This window comes from Pongo pygmaeus, chromosome 7, assembly GCF_028885625.2.
Source record: "Pongo pygmaeus isolate AG05252 chromosome 7, NHGRI_mPonPyg2-v2.0_pri, whole genome shotgun sequence".
Classification (NCBI taxonomy): domain Eukaryota; kingdom Metazoa; phylum Chordata; class Mammalia; order Primates; family Hominidae; genus Pongo; species Pongo pygmaeus.
The window spans coordinates 100,759,387-100,776,978 of record NC_072380.2 but is presented as its reverse complement, the minus strand read 5'-3'; the positions used below and the strand labels follow the sequence as shown (position 1 = coordinate 100,776,978).

The following is a 17,592-nucleotide window of genomic DNA, read 5'->3' as shown; positions in this document are numbered from 1 at the left end:
AGGACATAAACTCATCTTTTTTATGTCTGCATAATATTCCATGGTGTATATATGCCACATTTTCTTAATCCAGTCTATCATTGATGGACATTTGGGTTGGTTCCAAGATTTTGCTATTGTGAATAGTGCTGCAATAGGCATACGTGTGCATGTGTCTTTATAGCAGCATGATTTATAATCCTTTGGGTATATACCCAGTAATCGGATTGCTGGGTCAAATGGTATTTCAAGTTCTAGATCCTTGAGGAATTGCCACACTATCTTCTACAATGGTTGAACTAGTTTACACTCCCACCAATAGGGTAAAAGTATTCTTATTTCTCCACATCCTCTCCAGCATCTGTTTTTTCCTGACTTTTTAATGACCGCCATTCTAACTGGTGTGAGATGGTATCTCATTGTGGTTTTGATTCGCGTTTCTGTGATGACCAGTGATGATAGGCATTTTTAAATGTGTCTGTTGGCTGCATAAATGTCTTCTTTTGAGAAGTGTCTGTTCATATTCTTTGCCCACTTTTTGATGGGGTTGTTTGTTTTTTTCTTGTAAATTTGTTTAAGTTTTTTGTAGATTCTGGATATTAGCCCTTTGTCTGATGGGTAGATTGCAAAAATTTTCTCCCATTCTGTAGATTGTCTGTTCACTCTGATGGTAGTTTCTTTTGCTGTGCGGAAGCTCTTTAGTTTCATTAGATACCATTTGTCTATTTTGGCTTTTGTTGGCATTGCTTTTGGTGTTTTAGTCATGAAGTCCTTGCCCATGCCTATGTCCTGAATGGTATTGCCTAGGTTTTCTTCTAGGGTTTTCGTGGTTTTAGGTCTAACATTTAAGTCTTTAATCCATCTTGAATTAATTTTTGTATAAGATGTAAGGAAGGGAGCATTCCTATACACCAATACCAGACAAACAGACAGCCAAATCATGAGTGAACTCCCATTCACAATTGCTACAAAGAGAATAAAATACCTAGGAATCCAACTTACAAGGGATGTGAAGGACCTCTTCAAGGAGAACTATAAACCACTGCTCAACTAAATAAAAGAGGACACAAACAAGTGGAAGAACATTCCATGCTCATGGATAGGAAGAATCAATATTGTGAAAATGGTCCTACTGCCCAAGGTAATTTTTAGATTCAATGCTATCCCCCTCACGCTACCAGTGACTTTCTTTACAGAATTGGAAAAAACTACTTTAAAGTTCATATGGAACCAAAAAGAGCCTGCATTGCCAAGACAATCCTCAGCAAAAAGAACAAAGCTGGAGGCATCACGCTACCTGACTGCAAACTATACTACAAGGCTACAGTAACCAAAACAGCATGGTACTGGTACCAAAACAGAAAGATAGACCAATGGAACAGAACAGAGGCCTCAGAAATAACACCATACATCTACAACCATCTGATCTTTGGCAAACCTGACAAAAAGAAGAAATGGGGAAAAGATTCCCTATTTAAAAAATGGTGTTGGGAAAACTGGCTAGCCATATGTAGAAAGCTGAAAACAACTTCAATAGAATTAGGAAAGTGGAAATGTGACCAGGTGACCAAAGTTCTTTAATGAGGAAGTGTAAACAATTATAATTAGAAATAAATTTTCCAAAGTTTGTTTATTGAAAACAAGGAGGGACTTAGAAGAGGACACATTGTGAACAGTTTTATGAGAATTCAGAATATGTGTGTATATGTGTGTGTAAGAGAGAAAGCAGGAGAATGTATGTTAGTGAAAGTAACAGATAACAGTTTTATGAGGATGCAGAATACACGTGTGTGTGTGTGTGTAAGAGAGACAGCAGGTGAATGTACATGTGTGAAAGTAACAGATGTATTGTGTGTAAAAGTTTTTATGGAAGAGAGTTGTGTCTCTTCCCCTTACGAGGGGAAGCATCTTCTGAGAAGGACACGTTTACTGATATTGCAGTGATAGGGTATAACTTGAAGTTTCAAAGTCCCAGAGGGTCAGAACAGTATACAACCAAGAGACAGTGTATACTTTGATACTTTAAAGAAGGAAGGGGTAAGAAAAGTTGAAAATGTAGATATGTTGATATGAATAGCTGGGTGCTGGATGAACAATAAATTAATAAAATTCCTGACTAATGGCTCTCCGAAGAAGAAAGTAAAGCCACTATTGATCCTCAAGTAGATGTTCATTGCAATGGTCAGCAAAACTTTTGTAAATGATTTTTTAGTAAATTAGAAAAAAACTTTGAACATGACATATAGACAAATTTCTGTATAGCACTGAATGTCTACCTGGAGCTGGAGACCATACATTTCAAATTGTATAAACTGGCATATTGATGCAATTTCCTTTCTACAGCTATCTGGCATAATGCAGAAGTTGGGAAAGAGGAAAAGATATTTATAAAGGTGAATGCAGTGGAAGGAGCAACTCAGTGCCCTGTAAAATTGAACTGAGGTAGTAACAATAGAGATAACAAGAGTTGGGATAAATTCAAAACAAATATATTTTGAACTATAGCAGACTGTGGAAAGGGGAGGTTTCTGGCTATGACTGAATGGATGATAGAACCACTTACTGAATTGAGGAAGACAGGAGCTATAATGTGCCCAGGGGCAAAATATCAAGAGTTCTATTTCATACTTAATATAAGGAAACTTATGACTATGATTCAGAAAATGCATGGGAGGAAGAGAAAATTGAAATCTTGCAGAGGTTGTAAAATAGTACTGAAAAGTATGAATTGTGTGTTAAGGCAGGGCAGAGGCAATGAAAAGGAAAAATGAATGACGGAATATTTAAGAAGTAAATATGACAGAATTTGGTTATTTATTGGGTAAGGTATTTTTAAAAGTGAAAGAACTCAGAATTTCAAGCTTGAGAAAATGTGTATTATATACTGAGTTAAGAACCAGAAAAATTACACATAAGTTGCAGATAATAGTCGGCTAGTCTCACCAATGTTGGTATGTCTAGGGTTCTTTCTTCAGCTCACTGCTTTTGCAACTCTGTATTCTCTATCTGGAGTCAATTATCTAGTTATAAGTTTTTTTTCCAGATAGTAATTTTTTAAAATTATGTTACTACATGTTTAAGAACTAAGATAATACATACTCATCGAACATGTCTCCTGTGCCTGATTTTAATAACTTGGTATATATCCTTCAATAATTTTCTATATGTTTACATATAAACTGACATAATCATAAATGTGTGATTATACTAACACTATATTGTAAAAATTACTTGGCAGATAATATGTTTCCTAATAATCATATGTGGCTACTGCTCTTATTCCAATAAACTAAAGGTTTATTTTTTAATCAACCAATATTTGTAAAGCACTTAATGTGTGCCAAACACAGTCCTATGCACAAGAAGTAGCATTTAGAATATACCACTGGATTTAAATTGCTAATATTTCAATCTGTTATCTAACAAATTAATATGTACTTTTCTTATTATACTAAATAAGATTTTATATCAATTAACATAACATAACCAATCATTTTTGTCTTTTCTACAGTTTATATTGTTTTAAAATGTTGAACTATATAGTTTAAGGCCTTATTATAACTCAGTAGAAGATCATATGGCTTCAGTGTATTTAAAATAATATACCTTTTAATCACTTTCTGATTTCTTCTGTGGTTCTTAGATTATTCAAGTTTTTATTCATTTGTGGGATCAATTTAATTGTTTATATTTTGCTGGGGAAAATCTGTATTCTCATACTTATTGGCACATGATGTTACAAAACAGTTTTATTCTAAAACATCATTTTGACTGCTATAATTGATTTATATCTCTTTTAATAATTAAAAAGTGGTGATCTTCAGGTTTTTAGTATATTTATCTCTTTGCCTTTATATGTATTTCATACTTTATTCCTTCCAGTTGCCTTTTCTTATTTACTATTCATTTTCTAGCTTCATAATTTGAATACTTAATTTAGGATTTTTTTAACTTTTAAGTTCAGGAGTACGTGTGCAGGTTTGTTACATAGGTAAATTTGTGGCACAGGGTTTTTTTGTACAGATCATTTCGTCACTCAGGTATTAAGCCTAGTACCCATAAGTTATTTTTCCTGATCCTCTCCTTCTTCCCACCTTCCACCCCCTGATAGGCCCCAGTCTGTGTTGTTCCCTGCTATGTGTCAATGTGTTCTCATAATTTAGCTCCCACTTATAAGTGAGAACATGGGTATTTGGTTTTCTGTTCCTGCATTAGTTTGCCTAGGATAATGGCCTCCAGCTCCATTCACGTCCTAGTAAAGGACATGATCTCATTTTTTTTTAGGATTAAAGAGTAAATTTATTTTTTAATTGTAACAAATATATGCCATTAGTATGTTCTTAAGTTTTGGGTCACATTGGCAATAGCGTCTTTAATTTGTTTTGAAATTCTTTTCAGTAATCTTCAGGTTATAGTTCCCTTAAAAAATATATTCGCTATGTTTTACCTCCTTGAAGACTGTAAACAGGACAAAAAAGCATGGATATAAGCGTTAGCTAGTGATCACTGACTACTCTAAAGAGTCACTAAGGCTTGAATTCTCTCTTTACCAGATGCCTAATTGGCAGAAGTCCCAAAGATTTCCCTGATCATATTAATAACTTTATAAAAAGTTGATCATTATTCATTAAAAATTAGACATTTGTAATGAAAATATAAATTAAGTCTAACCCAAAACTCTTAACCAGACTAACTTCAGTGTTATGAATCACAAAATCTTCTTGATTGATTGCTCTATTGAGAGGATCTTATGTGCTTTTAAAGAAAGATTAAATCCCGTTATAAGAGTTGATAAATTTTAGTCAAAGACTAGAACACAACTTACAGAAGAGATAACTGGACTTGACAGTTAACAACTTAGTTATTTACACTGTACAATGGAACAAACAAAAATCTTAATACTTCTGCCTTTATAGCTGTATTTGACCATTCAGGAATATGTTGGCTTTCATATTTACAGTTAAATCTCTTAGTTCAAGCCTAAAATATGTATATTTCCTGTATGCCACTTTTTTTTTTTTTTTTTTTTTTTTTTTTTTTTTTTGAGACGGAGTCTCGCTCTGTCGCCCAGGCTGGAGTGCGGTGGCGCCATCTCGGCTCACTGCAAGCTCCGCCTCCCGGGTTCCCGCCATTCTCCTGCCTCAGCCTCCCGAGTAGCTGGGACCACAGGCGCCGCCACCACGCCCGGCTAATTTTTTGTATTTTTAGTAGAGACGGGGTTTCACCGTGTTAGCCAGGATGGTCTCGATCACCTGACCTCGTGATCCGCCCGCCTCGGCCTCCCAAAGTGCTGGGATGACAGGCGTGAGCCACCGCGCCCGGCCTCCTGTATGCCACTTTTAAAGATAATGTTTCTATTAGGAGGAAGTAAAAAAGCTGAAAAAATAACTCCAAAATTTTGATCCTTCATTTTTCAAAGAAATTGAAGATCTTAAGTATAATTACAAAGAAGAAGTGAAGAACAATATTCTCTTAGAAGAGAAAGTTAAAACAAAAAACTTTCAGAACAATTGGGAGTTGAATTAACTAGCCCTGTTGCTGCTTCTGAAGAGTTTGAAGATGAAGAAGAAAGTCCTGTTCATTTCCCCGCTTACTAAAGGTCACCTATAAACTTTGTTTCATTTAAATATTTATTAACTTTATATGTTAAAATCCACCTGGAAATAAGAAATTCTCTGAGCTGTAGTGTTTCCTTCTCACTATCTTGTACCTTTATGCTTAGATTGGAATTCTTAATAAATAAAATTATATGAAATTTTCAACCTATTATAAAAGTATATATTTGAAGACTTAGAATAAGTTATGGCCATCAAATAGGCAATGAGCTCTGGTGAATTTCTCTACATTCATAATGTTTTAAGTTTTTTAAAGAGCATGAGGGTAAATTCAGCAATTTTAATATTTAAAATTGGAGTTTATATATACTTATTTATACATATGTTAAGATTCTCAAATCTTAACTATGATATACATAAATACAGATGTAGACATACACACATATAGGTTATGAAGTTGAGCCATATGTTTTGTTAAATACCTAGCAAAATCAAATTGAGCTTAAACTATGTAATTTTGAAAATTAGTGACATTAAATTCTTGGTTTAATTGTTGTCTTTAAATTACCACTCAATTATAGTGGAGAGAATCCAGCCTTTGTACAAGCTTAGGAGTTTACTGTTACTTACATTTTTATGGCTAGAGATTAAAATTAATTTGCTGGTTTTTATTAAAATTTTAAATAGATATTTGAAACTGGAAAATTCATTTCTTCACAAATGGTAGAAGACAAATTGATGTTTCATAATGAAAAGGAACCTTGAGATATTCTTAAACATTGTAAAATATTCGAGATTAAAATATAATGATAATAAACTAATTTCATTTGCATTTTATATATCAAATATATCTTTGAGTCTAGCAAATTTCTGATTATCTACTTTTGAAAAATGATTAAACAAACACTTAATATCAAAGGCAGAGTCACATTTGTTCAGGCACATGTTGATAATAACTGCTCTTGAATTCATGTAAGTATCTTGAATTGACCAGCATAAGCCAAGATGATGACGATGGACCCTGTTTTTTTCTTCATAGCTGTTCTTCTCCTGACATATTACACATTTGTTTATTGTCTACCTTCCCCATTAGAATGTGGGCTTCATGAAGGCAGACACCTTGTTTGGTTGACTGTGTATGTCCAGCACCTTTATTAACAGCCATCACTGCAATGCCATACTATTCCTTCAATTTTACCCACTTTGCAACCTTCAAACCAGGACAAGATATCATTGTGCTTCAATGAAGATAGATTTCTTATTTGAAATGCTCCATGTGGTATAAGAAGATGTAATGGATGTTTCTTGCTCCCTAACCCATATGGGTCTCCATTGATATTTTTTCCTGTGAGCTCCAGTGTTTGTTCTAAGAGATCTGATAGTGGCACTGCAGTAATTTCCAAAAGTCCAGAATCATCAGCATGATGTTTTAGTACCAGGGCAATTTCAAATTCATAATTAACTACAGAGGAATGCCAGCAATACTGTTTGTTGTTTTTCTATACTGGTACCCAATCAGGAATGTATCTATTTTCATTAGGCACTGGGTTCCTATTTATTTGTTCTATTTTCTTTGCTGGTATCCAGCAGTCTAGAGCCGGTTTGAAGCCCTCCTCAACGTTCCAAAAAAAGGTTATTTTGGGTTTTCATTTGAATGTAGAAAATTTTAAAATCTTTTTTCAACTTGCTTGTTGAGCTTTCTATCTAGCTGAGCCCAAAGCTATGGCTGATCTGATGTTCCCTTTTGGCGGAAGGCTCCTCTTTCACCTCCGTCACAAAGACTCGGCATTTTTCGCTGCACAGAGCTCAAGCGCTTCATGATGAGCACAACAAGCAGTGCGAGTGGAGGGCGTGCTTTCCAACAGCGCCTGGTGCAGGCGGGGAGAAGCCCTGGAGCAGTCACCTGCGGGGCTCAGGCCACTCACACTCCACGCCCAGCCACCGCTGCTGCTGATCTCATTCTTTCTTATGGCTGCATAGTATTCCATGGTGTATATGTACCGCATTTTCTTATCTGCTCTATCACTGATGGGCATTTAGGTTGATTCCAAGTATTTGCTATTGTGAATAGTGCCGCAATGAACATACACGTGCATGTGTCTTTACAATAGAGTGATTTATATTCCTTTGGGTATATACCCAGCAATGGTATGGGTATATACCCAAAGGAATTGCTGAATATATACCCAAAGTAATACAAATCACTCTATTTTATTATAATTGTTATTTCTGTCTTTAGGACTTTGAAAAATCGCCACACTGTCTTCCACAATGGTTGAAATAATTTACAATCCCACTAACAGAGCAAAAGTGCTGCTTTTTCTCCACAGTCTCACAAGCATGTGTTATTTTCTGACTTATTAGTAGTAACCATTCTGACTGGTGTGAGATGGTATCTCATTGTGGTTTTGATTTGCATTTCTCTTATGATCAGTGATGTTGAGCTTTTCTTCATATGATTGTTGGTCACATGTATGTCTTCTTTTGAGAAGTGTCTGTTCATATCCTTTGCCCACTTTTAAATACGGTTATTTGTTTTTTTCTTCTTGTAAATTTGTTTAAGTTCTTTACAGATGCTGGATATTAGGTCTTGTCAGATGCATAGATTGCAAACATTTTCTCCCATTCTGTAGGTTGTCTGTTTACTCTTGATAGTTTCCTTTGCTGTGCAGAAGCCCTCTAGTTTAAATAGATACCATTTGTCAATTTTTGCTTTTGTTGCATATGCTTTTGGAGTCTTCATCATGAAATCCTTTCCCATGTGTATGTCTTGGATGGTATTGCCTAGATTGTCTACCAGGGTTTTCATAGTTTTGGGTTTTACATTTAAGTCTTTATTCCATCTTGAGTTAATTTTTTGTATGTGGTATAAAGAAGTGGTCCAGCTTCAGTCTTCTCCATACGGCTAGCCAGTTATCCCAGGACCATTTATTGAATAGGGAGTACTTTCCCCATTGCTTGTTTTTGTCACGTTTGTTGCAGATCAGATACTTGTAGCTGTGCAGTCTTATTTCTGGGTTCTCTACTCTGTTCCATCGGTCTATGTGACTGTTTTGTATCAGTACAATGCTGTTTTGATTACTGCATCCCTGTAGTATTGTTTGAGGTCATGTAGCATGATCCCTCCAACTTTGTTCTTTTTGCTTAGGATTGCCTTGGCTATTTGGACTCTTTTTTGGTTCCATATGAATTTTAACATAGTTTTTTTTTCAAGTTTTGTGAAGAATCTCATTGATAGCTTAATAGGAATAACATTGAATCAATAAATTGCTTTCAGCAGTATGGCCATTTTCACAATATTGATCCTTCCTATCCATGAGCATGGAATGTTTTTTCATTTGTTTCTGTTACCTCTAATTTCTTTGAGCAGCTTTTGTATTTCTCCTTGTAGCGATCTTTCACCTCCCTGTATTCCTAGGTATTTTATTCTTCTTGTGGCAATTGTGAATGGGAGTACATTCTCGATTTGGCTCTCAGCTTGACTGCTGTTGATGTATAAGTATGCTAGCAATTTTTGTACATTGATTTTGAATCCTGAGACTTTATTGAAGTTGTTTATCAGCTCAAGAAGCTTTCAGGCTGACTATGGGGTTTTCTAGAAATAGAATCTTGTCATCTGCAAAAAGAGATAGTTTGACTTCTTCTCTTCCTATTTAGATCTCCTTTTTTTTTTTTTTTTTTTTTTTTTTTTTATCTTGCCTAATGGCCCTGGCAAGGACTTCCAGTACTATGTTGAACAGGAGTGGTAAGAGAGGGCATCCTTGTTTTGTGCTGGTTTTCAAGGGGAAGCTTCCGGATTTTGCCCATTTAGTATGATGTTGGCTGTGGGTTTGTCATAGATGGCTCTTATTATTTTGAGGTATGTTCCTTCAGTACTTAGTTTATTGAGAGTTTTTAACATGAATGGATGTTGAATTTTATCGAAAGGCTTTTCTTCATCTATTGAAATAATCATGTGGTTTTTGTCCTTAGTTCTGTTTATGTGATTAATCACATTTATTGATTTGCTTGTGTTAAACCAATCTTGTATGCCAGGGATAAAGTCTACTTGATCATGCTGGATAAGCTTTTTCATGTACTACAGGATTCAGTTTGCCCATATTTTGTTGAGGATTTTTGCATTGAATCCAGGCTACTGGCCTGAAGTTTTCTTTTTTGTTGTATCTCTGTCAGGCTTTGGTATTAGGATGATGCTGACCTCACAGAATGACTTAGAGAGGAATCTCTTCTCCTGAATTGTTTGGAATAGTTTTAGTAGATATGATACCAGCTCTTCGTCATACATCTGGTAGAATTCAGCTGTGCATCCATCTGGTATGGGCTTTTTTTAGTTGGTAGGCTATTTATTACTGCCTCAATTTTGGAGCTTGTTATTGATCTATTCAGGATTTAATTTCTTCCTGGTTTATTCTTGGGAGGGTGTATATGTTCAGGAATTTATCCATGTATTCTAGATTTTATAGTTTATGTGCATATAGGTATTCATATTTTCTGATGGTTGTATTTCTTGTGTGGTCAGTGGTAATATTTGAATCTTCTCTCATCTCTTCTTAGTGGTCGTAGCTACTGGCCTATTTTATTTATTTTTAAAAAACAGCCCCAGGATGTATTGATCTTTTGTATGGTTGTTCATATCTCAATTATCTTCAGTTCAGCTCTCATTTTGGTTATTTCTTGTCTTCTTCTAGCTTTGGAATTCATTTGCTCTTGGTTCTCTAGCTCCTTTAGTTGTGATGTTAGGTTGTTAACTTGAGATATTTCTAACTTTTTGATGAGGGCATTTAGTGTTATAAATTTCTCTCTTAACACTCTCTTACCTCTGTCCCAGAGATTCTGGTACATTGTATCTTTGTTCTCATTAGTTTCAAAGAACTTATTGATTTCTGCCTTAATTTCATTATTTACCCAAAAGTCATTCAGGACCAGGTTATTCAATTTCCAGGTAATTGTATGGTTTTGAGTGAACTTCTTAGTCTTGAATCTAATTTTATTGTGCTGTGGTCTGAGAGACTGTTATGATTTAAGTTATTTTGCATTTGCTGAGGAGTGTTTTTACTTTCGATTATGGGATCAGTTTTAGAGAATGTGCCATGTAGCAATGGCAAGAATGTATATTCTTTTGTTTTGGGGTGGAGAGTTCTGTAGATAGCTATCAAATCCATTTGTTCCCATTCTGAGTTCAGGTCCTGAATATCTTTGTTAATTTTCTGTCTCAATGATCTAATATTGTCAGTGAGGTGTTAACATCTCCCACTATTATTCTGTGGGAGTCTAATTCTCTTTGAAGGTCTCTAAGAACCTGTTTTATGAATCTGGGTGTTCCTCTGTTGGGTGCATATCTATTTAGGATAGTTAGATCCTCTTGTTTAATTGAACTCTTTAACATCATGAAATGTCCTTCTTTTTCTTTTTTGATCTATGTTCATTTAACGTCTGTTTTGTCAACAACTAGGATTGCAGCCCCTGTTTTTTCTGTTTTCCATTTGCTTGATAGATTTTTCTCCATCCCTTTATTTTGAGACTATTTATGTCATTGCACGTGAGATGTGTCTTTTGAAGACAGCATACTAATGGGTCTTAGTTCTTTACTGAGGTTGCCACTCTGTGTCTTTTAAGTGGGGCATGTACCCCGTTTACATTTAAGGTTAGTATTGATATGTGTGGATTTTATCCTGTCACCATGATGTTAGCTGGTTATTTTGCAGACTTGTTCATGTGGTTGCTTTATAGTTACTGGTTTGTGTACTTCAGTGTGTTTTGGTCATGGCTGGTAAGTCTTTCCTTTCTATATTTAGTACTTCTTTCTGGAACTCTTGTGAGGCAGGTCAGAGACCAGTGATATTGTAAAGGAACCATATAAACAAGTCTGCAAAATAACCAGCTAACATCATGATGATAGGATCAAATCCACACAAATCAATACTTACCTTCAACGTAAATGGGCTACATGCCCCACTTAAAAGACACAGAGTGGCAAGCTTAATAAAGAACCAAGACCCATTAGTATGCTGTCTTCAAGAGACACATCTCATGTGCAGTTACACAAATAATCTCAAAATAAAGTGATGGACTACATGAAAATATGTAAAGAGATTACTCATGCTAACTCTTCAACCATCAAGGATTTCCTTTGTGCCTTTTTCTAAATCAAAATATAGTTATGTGTCACTTCATGACAGGGATACATTCTGATAAATGCATTGTTAGGCTTTTTATTATTGTTTGAACATCATAGAGTGCACTTACACAAACTAGATGGTATAGCCTACTGTACATCTGGGCTATATGGTATAGCCTATTGCACCTAGGCTACAAACCTGTGCAGCATTTTACTATACTGAATACCATAGGCAATTGTAACATAATGGTAAGTTTTTGTGTTTATAAACATATCTAAAGATAGAAAAGGTACTGTATAAATGCAGAATAAAAGGCAAAAATGGCACACCTTTATAGGGCACTTACCATGAATGGAGCTTGCAGAACTGGAACTTGCTCTGGATGTGTCAGTGAGTGGTGAATGAATGTGAAGGCCTGGTACATTGCTGTACACTACTATAAACACTGTGCAATAAGGCTACACTAAATTTAATATTGGAATTTTTTTTCTTCAACTTTTACTTTAAGTTCAGGGGTGTATGTGCAAGATGTGCAGGTTTGTTACATAAATAAATGTGTTCCATAATGTTGTGCTGCACAGATCATCCCATCATCTAGGTATTATGCCCAGCATCAATTAGTATTTTTCCTGACGCTCTCCCTCCCCATACTACTCCCCTCAACAGGCCACAGTGTGTGTTGTTCCATGAACCATGTGTCTGTGTGTTCTTATTGTTCAGCTCCCACTTGTAAGTGAAAACATGCAGTGTTTGGTTTTCTGTTCCAGAGGATACTGAGGATAATGGCTTCCAGCTCCATCCATGTCCCTGCATGATCTTGTTCCTTTTATGTCCACATAGTATTCCATGGTGTATATGTACCACATTTTCTTCATTCAGTCTATCATTGATGAGCATTTGGGTTGATTCCATGTCTTTGCTATTGTGAATGCTGCTGCAATGAAGATACCCATACATGTATCTTTATAATAAAATCATTTATCTTTCTTTAGGTATATACCTAGTAATAAAATTGATGGATCAATTGGTGCTTTTGCCTCTAGATCTTTGAGGAATCACCACACTGTCTTCCACAATGGTTGAACTAATTTACACTCCCAACAAAAATGTAAAAGCATTCATTTTTCTCTACAACTTGCCAGCATCTGTTATATTTTTTACTTTTTAATAATACCCATTCTTACTGGCACGAGATGGTATCTCATTGTTGTTTTGATTTGCATTTCTCTAATGATCAGTGATATTGAGCTTTTTTCATATTTTTTGGCTGTATATATGTCTTCTTTTGAGAAGTGTATGTTCATGTCCTTTGCCCACTTTTTAATAGGGTTGTTTTTTCTTGTGTATTTAAGTTTCTTGTAGACTGGATATTAAACCTTTGTCAGCTGGATAGACTGCAAAAGTTTTCTCCCATTCTGTAGGTTATCTCTTTGCACTGATGATAGTATCTTTTTCTGCACAAAAGCTCTTTAGTTTAATTAAATTCAATTTGTCAATTTTGGTTTTTGTTGCAACTGCTTTTGGCACTTTTGTGATGAAATCTTTTCCAGTACCTATGTCCTGAATGATATTGTCTAGATTTTCTTCTAGGATTTTTATAGTTTTGGATTTTATATTTAAGTTTTTAATCCATCTTGAGTTAATTTTTGTATAAGGTGTAAGGAAGGGGTCCAGTTTCAATTTTCTGAACATGGCTAGCGAATTCTCCCAAAACCATTTACTACATAGGGAATCCTTTCCCCATTCCTTTTGTCAGGTTTGTCAAAGATCAGATGGCTGTAGCTGTGTAGTCTTATTTATGAGTTCCCTATTCTGTTCCATTGGTCTATGTGTCTGTTCTTATGTGAGTACCATACTGTTTTGGTTACTGTTGCCTTGTAGTACAGTTTGAAGGTAACATGATGCCTCAGCTTTGTTCTTATTGCTTAGTATTGTTTTGGCTATTTGGGCTCTTTCTTGGATCCATAAGAATTTTAAAATAGTTTTTCTAATTCTGTGAAGAATGTCACTGGTAGTTTAATGGGAATAGCATTGAATCTATAAATTATTTTGGGTAGTATGGCCATTTCCATGATATTGATCCTTCCTATTTATAAGTACGGAATGTTTTTCTATTTGTTTGTGTTGTGTTCTCTCTGATTTCTTTGAGCAGTGGTTTGTAGTTCTCTTTGAAGAGGTCCTTCACTTCCCTTGTTAGCTATATTCCTAGGAATTTTAGTCTTTTCGTAGCAATTGTGAATGGGAGTTCATTCATAATTTGGCTCTCGGCTTGTCTGCTCTTGCTGAATAGAAATGTTAGCAATTTTTGCACACTGATTTTGTATCCGGAGACTTTGCTGATGTTGCTTATCAGCTTAGAAAGCTTTTGAGCTGAAACAATGGGGTTTCCCAGACAGAAGATCATGTCATCTGCAAACAAAGATAATTTGACTTCCTCTCTTCCTATTTGAATATCCTTTATTTCTTTTTCTGGCCTGATTGCCCTAGCAAGAATTCCCAATATTATGTAGAATAGGAGTGATGAGAGAGGGCATTCTTGTCTTGTGCCTTGTCTTGTGCCAGTTTTCAAGGGGAATGCTTCTAGCTTTTGCTCATTCAGCATGATATTGGCTATGGGTTTGTCATATATGGCTCTTATTATTTTGAGGTATGTTCCTTCAATACCTAGTTTATTGAGAGTTTTTAACATGAACTAATGTTGGATTTTATTGAAGGCCTTTTCTGCATATATTGAGATAATCATGTGGTTTTTGTCTTAAGTTCTATTTATATGATGAATCACATTTATTCATCTGTGTATTTTGAACCAACCTTGCATTATGGGGATGAAGCCAACTTGATTGTGGTGCATAAGCTTTTTTATGTGCTGCTGGATCTGGTTTGCCTGTATTTTGTTGAGGATTTTTGCATTGATGTTCATCAGGGATATTGGCCTCAAGTTTTCTTTTTTTGTTGTATCTCTGCCAGGTTTAGGTATCGGGATGATGCTGACATCATAAAATGAGTTAGGGAAAATTCCCTTGTTTTCAATTTTTTGGAATAGTTTTAGTAGAAAGGGTACCAGCTCTTCTTTTTACCACTGGTGGAATTCAGCTCTAAATCCAACTTGTCCTGGGCTTTTTTGGGGTTGGTAAATTATTTATTACTGCCTCAATTTCAGTACTCATTATTGTTCTATTCGGGGATTCAATTTCTTCCTGGTTCAGTCTTGGGAGAGTGTCCAGGAATTTATCTATTTCTTCTAGATTTTCTAGTTTATGTACATAGAGGTGTTGATAGTCATCTCTGATGGTTGTTTGTATTTCTATGGGGTCAGTGGTAATATCCCCCTTGTCATTTCTGATTGTGTTTATTTGATTTGTCTCTTTTTTCTCCTTTGTTATTCAAGCTAGCCATCTATTTTATTAATTTTATCAAAAAATTGGCTCCTGAATTCATTGATTTTTTTGAAGTGGTTTTCATGGTTCTATCTTCTTTAGGTCTACCTCTGATCTTGGTTATTTCTTGTCTCTGCTAGCATTGGGGTTTCTTTGCTCTTGGTTCTATAGTTCTTTTAATTGTGATGTTAGGTTGTTAACTTGAGATCTTTCTAGCATTTTGATGTGGGCATTTAGTGCTATAAATTTCCCTCGTAAGATCACGTTAGCTGTATTCCACAGATCCTGGTATGTTGTCTCTTTGTTCTCATTAGTTTCAAAGAACTTCTTTATTTCTGCCTTAATTTCATTATTTACTCAGGAGTCATTCAGGAGCATATTGTTCAATTTCCATGTAGTTGTGTGGTTTCGAGTGAATATCTTAATTTTGACTTCTAATTTTGTGCTATGGTCTGAGAGACTGTTTGTTATAGTTTCAGTTCTTTTGCATTTGCTGAGGTATGTTTTACTTTTAATTATGTTATCAATTTTTGAGTAAGTGCTGTGGCAATGAAAAGAATAAATATTCTGTTGTTTTTGTGTAGAGGGCTCTGTAGATATCTATGAGGTCCACTTGATCCAGAGCTTAGTTCAGGTCCTGAATATCTTTGTTAATTTTCTGTCTTAATGATCTGTCTGATATTGTCAGTGGGGTATTAAAATCTCACACTACTATTGTGTGGGGGTCTAAGTCTCTTTGTAGTTCTCTAAGAACTTGCTTTATGAATCTGAGTGTTCCTATATTGGGTGCATATATATTTAGAATAGTTAACTCTTCTTGTTGAATTGAACCCTTTACCACTATTTAATGCCTTTCTTTTCCCTTTTGATCTTCGTTGGTTTAAATCTGTTGTGTCTGAAACTAGGATTGTGATCCCAGCTTTTTTCTGTTTTCCATTTGCTTGATAAATTTTTCTCCATCCCTTTATTTTGAGCTTATGTGTGTCTCTGCACACGACATGGGTCTCTTGAATACAGCAGACCAAGGAGTCTTGGCACTTTATCCAGCTTGCCATTCTGTGCTTTTTAATTTAGGCATTTAGCCCATTTACATTTAAGGTTAATATTGTTATATGTGAATTTGATCCTAGCATCATGATGCTAGCTGGTTATTTTGTAGACTTTTTTATGTAGTTGCTTCATAGAGTTAATGGTCTGTGCACTTCAGTGTGTTTTGGAAGTGGCTGATAATGGTCTTTTCTTTCCATATTTAGTGCTTCCTTCAGAAGCTCTTGTAAAGCAGGTCTGGTGGTAAAAAAATTCCCTCAGCATTTGCTTGTCTGAAAAGGTTATAATTTCTCCTTCGTTTATGAAGTTTAGTTTGGCTGAATATGAAATTCTTGGTTGGAATTTATTTTCTTTAAGAATGTTGAATACTGGCCCCTAGTATCTTCTGGCTTTAGGGTTCTAGCTGAAATGTCTGCTGTTAGCCTGATGAGCTTCCCTTTGTAGGTGACCTGATCTTTCTTTCTCCCTCACTTCCTTTAACACTTTTTCTTTCATTTTGACCTTGAAAAATCTGATGATAATATGTCTTGGGGATGATCTTCTTGTGACGTATCTTACTTGGGGTCTCTGCATTTTCTAAATTTAAATGTTGGCCTCTCTAGCTAGGTTGGGGAAGTTCTCATGGATGATATCCTAAAATATGTTGTCCATATTGATTCCATTCTCCACATCTCTTTTGGGTACACTAATCAGTCTTAGATTTGATCTCTTTACATAATCTCAGATTTCTTGAAGGTTTTGTTCATTCCTTTTCACTCTTTTTTTCCCTCTTTTTGTCAGCCTGTGTTATTCCAGAAAGCCAGTCTTCAAGTTCTGAGATTATTTTTTTCTGTTTGGTCTATTCTCCTATTCATGTTTGTCATTGCATTGTGAAGTTCTTGTAGTGTGTTTTTTTGGCTCTATCAGGTCAGTTACACTCTTTTCAATGCCAGCTAGTTTGTCTGTATTTTTTATCATAATTGATAGTTTTCTTGCATTGGGTTACAATGTATTACTGTAGCTCAATGTAGTTCCTTTCTATTCACATTCTAAATTATATTTCTGTCATTTCAGCCATTTCAGCATCAGCCCAGTTCTGAACACTTGCTAGAGAGATGATGTGGTCATTTGAGTAAAAGAGGGCACTTTGGCTTATTGAGTTTTTGGTGTTCTTGAGCTTATTCTTTCTCATCTTTGGGGGCTTATCTGCCTTCAATCTTTGAGATTGTCATTGCTGACATTTAGATTTTTTTCCCTTTAATCCTATTTGATGACCTGAAAGATTTGATTGAGATTTAGGTGGAATCAGAAAACTGGCTTCATTTCTGGGAAATTTTAGGGGGCCAGTGCTCAGCTCCAAACTCCTGGGCTGCATGGTCCAACTGTGGGAAAATTGTACTGGGCCCTGATGTTCTCTGGCTCCTCAAGGTTTGGCATCCATTGCACTTGGGGAAGGTGGAAATGCAGCAGCGGCAGCAGAGTGCTAGTGGATACAGGGGGGCCTGCCTCCCTGCAGGTATTCACCACAGCAGCTGA

At 35.5% G+C, this 17,592-nt stretch overlaps 1 pseudogene; it reads right to left on the bottom strand.

The window, feature by feature from the left end:
- Nucleotides 1-6,368: 6,368 nt before the first annotated feature.
- On the bottom strand, nucleotides 6,369-7,353 carry LOC129042548 (RNA ligase 1-like; annotated as a pseudogene).
- Nucleotides 7,354-17,592: the final 10,239 nt, after the last annotated feature.